Raw genomic sequence first — 5,265 nt, 5'->3', positions numbered from 1 at the left:
GTACAGAATTCTATTTGGCCCCCTCTGCTTTTGGGGGTCCCCTCATAACACTCAGCATCGTCACATGAATTCCTGTTAGGGCTCAGTTCTCTATCTCTCTCTCTGCAAAACTGAGGCCAACCCCATTAGACAGAGACCCTCACCTCACTGAGACTTTCCAGGCTGAAATCAACCTGACATCTATGGCCAGAGCTTCCTGGGGATGACAGCATCAGAGATTTTCCCGGGGCCTCCTTTTATGCTGTGCGTGCTACCCTTAGGCCTCATTCAGATGCTCACCTTGACACATGATCAATCCTGTAACTCCACTCTCTGCTTTCCTGAAGCTGCTTGTCTTACATCAAGGTCCTACTCTCCTAAGAATTCCAGGTTGAAAGTCAGGGTGATCCTCATATTATCATAGTCCACCGGGGCCTCCAAGAACAGGCAGCAGGGATGCAACTCTATAGGACCTCACTGTCCTGGCTGGGTCCTTCCATGATTCCTCACTCTACATGCTCACTACATCTAACAAAGCCTGGCACTCCTCCTTCTACAGAACTGAGGTCACTCTCCTTAGTCTTTGGATAACTCCTATATTCAGGGGTGATTGTCTCCTCAGTCCTCATTCATGGGGGTTCTTATATCAGCTTCTGTCTCTTGATTAAAGGCTTCCTGGGAAACGCATATTCCTACAAACACTTGACCAGTTACCTTATTGCAAATCTTGGGAGAAAATGGGTCTCTGTCCCGAAAGTGATGTTAAGGTTGGGAAAATGCAGCACAAATTAAGGAAGTCAGGACAGATGTTACGTTGTCAGAGAAAAACAAGCTGATATATTCCTTCTCTTCACCAGCCAGACTTAGGGTAGTTCTAAAATACTTAACTTTCTACATAGAAGGATAGAGCCAGATAATCTTGTAAGCCCCTGAGCATTTGAGGGTATCTGATTTTGCACATGCAGATGATCATATTGTTACTGAGCATTTGCTCTTTCTCTCCTTTATTCATATCTCTTATTTATTTCGGTATTCGTACTGCTATGGGTATGTATTCCAATCCAGTGTTTTGGTCACAGAGTCCTTTTCATCACTCAAGATACATTTTGAAGTGGTAGAAGACAGTGAATTAACTGACTCGTGATCAGCCTCAGGCTGGGAGGAGTGGAATGGCGCGAGCTCTGGACAAATTCAGACCAGAGGCCCAGTCCCAGCCACGTGACTTATTAGCTGTGTGAACTCAGGTCCATTACCAAGCTCTGTGAGCCTCAAGTGAAGTGGCGTTGTTAAGCCCTATTTTGCAGGGCTAGTGGCATGCAGGTAATGTATGTAAAGCACCTGGCACAGCACCTGGACCACACTGAGACTTTACACAATGTCTGTTTTTACCATGATTATGATTATTTTGGCTGCAGACGATACCACCCACAATGAAGGAATTTTTAAATCCAGGAGATATCAGAGAATATGTGGCATTCTAGGACATGGAACACCAAATCAGTCCAAAACGCTGTTTACAAAGAATCTTTAATTCCCCCAATAAATCAAATATGAAAATTATGTTTTCATTCCAACTGAATGAAATTCAAATATTCTAGAATTTGCTTCCAAGACTAACTCTTTCTTCCTTCCAAGCTGCCCTTTCATCTAAACTAAACAACCCCTATCGTCATTAATTTCACCATCACCGAAAATCTACACATCTCGTAGACTTTGCGGAATTACAACCAAAAAAAAACTGAATGCGAATGCCCTTTTAATAGAATGGGCTCTGACTCCTTGTCCCCCAGCAAAGAGTATCAGCCCACTGGTTTCTGAGTTTCCAGTTTCAGACTACTGTCACCTTTATTTCAAAGACACTCCTTGGAGATGATGTGCATAAAACACCTAGGTTGTGCACTGTGTTCACCTGCACTGGGACAGGAGCACAGGGCACGTTCCATCCCTGCCCCGGGTGGAGATTTCTCTCTGGTTTACTCATGATTTCAAAGTAACTGTTAAGGGTAGTTTTCCATTCCAGGCTTAAGTCTCTCAACTCTGAGACCCACCATCTGAGGGTCTGGCCCCTGTTCAGTGTTTCCACAGCCTCACTGGCTGGCTCACCATACAGCCTAACTTAAAATTATCTCCCACTGCAGGACTTTTATTGTCCTGAAGTCTCAAAGTGCCTTGCATCAGGACATTTACACTAGACTCCTCATGAGGAACCCCGCAACCCCCACTTCTTACCCCTTATTTTTATTGGGCCTTTAGATCTTTGTTCACCAGCTGCTTTAGATGAATGCTGCTCTTAGACTCTAGAATTCTACAGGCAGGGGTTGGGTCTATTTTTCTTAGCATCCCCAGTACCATCCAAAAGCCTTCTGAAGAGCAGACGCTAAATTGATATTTGAACAATTAAAGATCAGGGCTTCCCTGGTGGCGCAGTGGTTAAGAATCCGCCTGCCAATGGAGGGAACACGGGTTTGAGCCCTGGTCCGGGAAGATCCCACATACCGCAGAGCAACTAAGCCCGTGCGCCACAACTACTGAGCCTGCGCTCCACAGCCCGCCAGCCACAACTACTGAAGCCCACCTGCCACAACTACTGAAGCCCGCGTGCCTAGAGCCCGTGCTCTGCAACAAGAGAAGCCACCGCAGTGAGAAGCCCGTGCACTGCAACGAAGAGTAGACCCACTCGCCGCGACTAAAGAAAGCCCTTGCAGCAACGAAGACCCAACGCAGCCAAAAATTAATAAATTAATAAATTTTTAAAAAAAGAGCGAGTGTGCAAGAAGGCAAAATACTGTGATTTCACTTCTCCCTCATTCTTAAATAAGCTAAGTGAATCCAGGTATATATACTTCAATTTTACAAAGAAAGACTAAAAGGAATAAAACAAAGCAAGAAGTGAATACCTCTTAAGATTTTTTTTTCTGTATCTCATGGTCACACAGACTTTACTGTGGAATAATTTCCTTTTTCACAAAAAATCCATATTCCAATGTTCCCAATGACAAGAAATGATTCAAGGATTTCCAGTTTGTGTTACATAATACCAAAATTCTTATTTTTCAACCTGATAATCTGCACTAAATGTGTGAGTCATGTCATTAATAAACAGACTCTGAAGCTAAACACATCTTTAATTGAAAGGAACAACATTTAAAAATAGAAAACAGAAAAATCTCCGATTTGTGCATATTGTCCAGGAACACAAATATATTATATGTTGTGTTCCCATGAGCCACACCTTGGCCCTCCACTAGTTGGAAGATTGACTGCTTTCTTTAAATACAATGTGAAGTATCTGCTCAGACTTCACTGGAGACGGGAGGAGCTTTGGGACATGCCCTGGAACACCCAATGGCCAGCGTAGCAGTATGAGCCCTGGCTGCAGCCCTGGCTCAGGCTCTCTCTTCCTCATCTCTCAAAGCCTCTTCATACCAGGACGGGAAGGCACTGGGCTTGGTATCATTGACATTAGCCCAAAACTCACACATTCTTTTATATATCTATATCCATATCTATCCTGGAAGCACCCCATATTAGTTTACAAAGATCATGCTCATTCTTTTTTATAGCTACATAGTATAGTACTCCACTCTGTGAATATACCATGTTTTTTTTTCAATTAATATATTCACGGACATTGCGGTATTTTCATATTGTTGTGGATGTGTCTTCGGGGTTAATTTCTGAAAAACTGGAATTACTGGCTCAAATGTAAATGCATATTTACTTTTGTTGTATCGCTAAATTCTGTTTATGTTCTAATCTCATTCTTTGACGTGTAGCTGGACAGCTACACGTCAAAGAATGAGATTAGAATGTTCTCTAACACTACATACAAATATATACTCAAAACCAATTAAAGACCTAAATATACGAGTGGAAACCATAATACTCCTAGAAGATGACATGGGTGGAACACTCTTTGACATAAATCATAGCAATATTTTTTTGGCTCTGTCTCCTAAAGCAAAGGAAATAAAAGTAAAAATAAACAAATGGAATATAATTAAAGTTAAAAGCTTTTGCACAGCAAAGGAAACCATTGACAAAATGAAAAGACAACCTGCTAAATGGGAGAAAATATTTGTAAATGATAAGATCAATAAGGGGTTAACATACAAAATATATAAACAGCTCATATAACTCAACAGTTAAAAAAAACCCAAATAACCCGATCAAAAAAATGGGCAGAAGACCTACATAGACATTTTTCCAAAGAAGACATACAGATGGCCAACAGGCAAATGAAAAGATGGTCAACATCATTAATCATCAGATAAATGCAAATTAAAACTACAATGAGGTATTACCTCACACCTATCAGAATGGCCATCATCAGAAAGAACAGAAATAACAAATGCTGGTGAGCATGTGGAGATCTGTACACTGTTGGTGGGAATGTAAATAGGTGTAGCCACTGTGGAAAACAGTATGGAGGTTCCTCAAGAAACTAAAAATAGAGCTACCATATGACCCAGCAATTCCACTCCTGAGTATGTATCCAAAAGAAACAAACGAACAAACAAAAAACAACAACCCCACCTCCTCACTAAGTTGGATGGTCTCCTTCAGGTTCTCAATGGTTCTGAGTCTAAGGGTTTCCACCGCTCATCTACCCTTCCCCCCAGCTTCGTCTACATGCCTCTGACCCCACCCTCCCAGTCCAACCTCTCTGTTTAGTAAGAAGGTGCCTGTGTCTGGCAGAGCCAGGATAGGATGAAGAGACAGTCCTTCCCAGCCGCCCCGATAATCAAGAGTTTTGCCGGATCTCTGCGCACACACCAAGACTGTGAGGGGCCAGAGGAAAAGCACAGACGATGGTGCTGAAAGGGATTAATACGGAACTTAGTGATTTGGCCCGTGACCCTCCAGCACACTGTTCTGCAGGTCCAGCTGGGGATAATACGTTTCATTGGCAAGCCACAATTATGGAAGCTAATGAAAACCCATATCAACGTGGTGTATTGACAATTCATTTTTGACAATTCATTTTCCTACAGACTACCCCTTCAAATTACCGAAGGTTGCATTTGCAACAAGAATTTATCATTCACACATTAACACTAATGGCAGCATTTGTCTCAATATTCTAAGATCACAGTGGTCTCCTCCTTTAATTGTTTCTGAAGTTCTTTCATCCATTTGTTCACTGCTATATGAGCCAAACCCAGATGACCCCCCCCAGTGCCATAGACTGCATGGATCTATAAAACAGAGAGAGATAAGTACAAAAGAATTTCTCAGGAACGGACTCAGAAGTATGCCATGTATGCTACCTTAAAGTCAGAATAA

General features: G+C 42.2%; 1 pseudogene; it reads left to right on the top strand.

The window, feature by feature from the left end:
- Positions 1–4,790: 4,790 nt before the first annotated feature.
- Positions 4,791–5,265, top strand: LOC112062386 (ubiquitin-conjugating enzyme E2 D3-like; annotated as a pseudogene).

The sequence above is a fragment of the Physeter macrocephalus genome, chromosome 21, assembly GCF_002837175.3.
Source record: "Physeter macrocephalus isolate SW-GA chromosome 21, ASM283717v5, whole genome shotgun sequence".
Classification (NCBI taxonomy): domain Eukaryota; kingdom Metazoa; phylum Chordata; class Mammalia; order Artiodactyla; family Physeteridae; genus Physeter; species Physeter macrocephalus.
The sequence above is the reverse complement of the archived record's forward strand: the minus strand, read 5'-3'. Positions and strand labels throughout refer to the sequence as shown.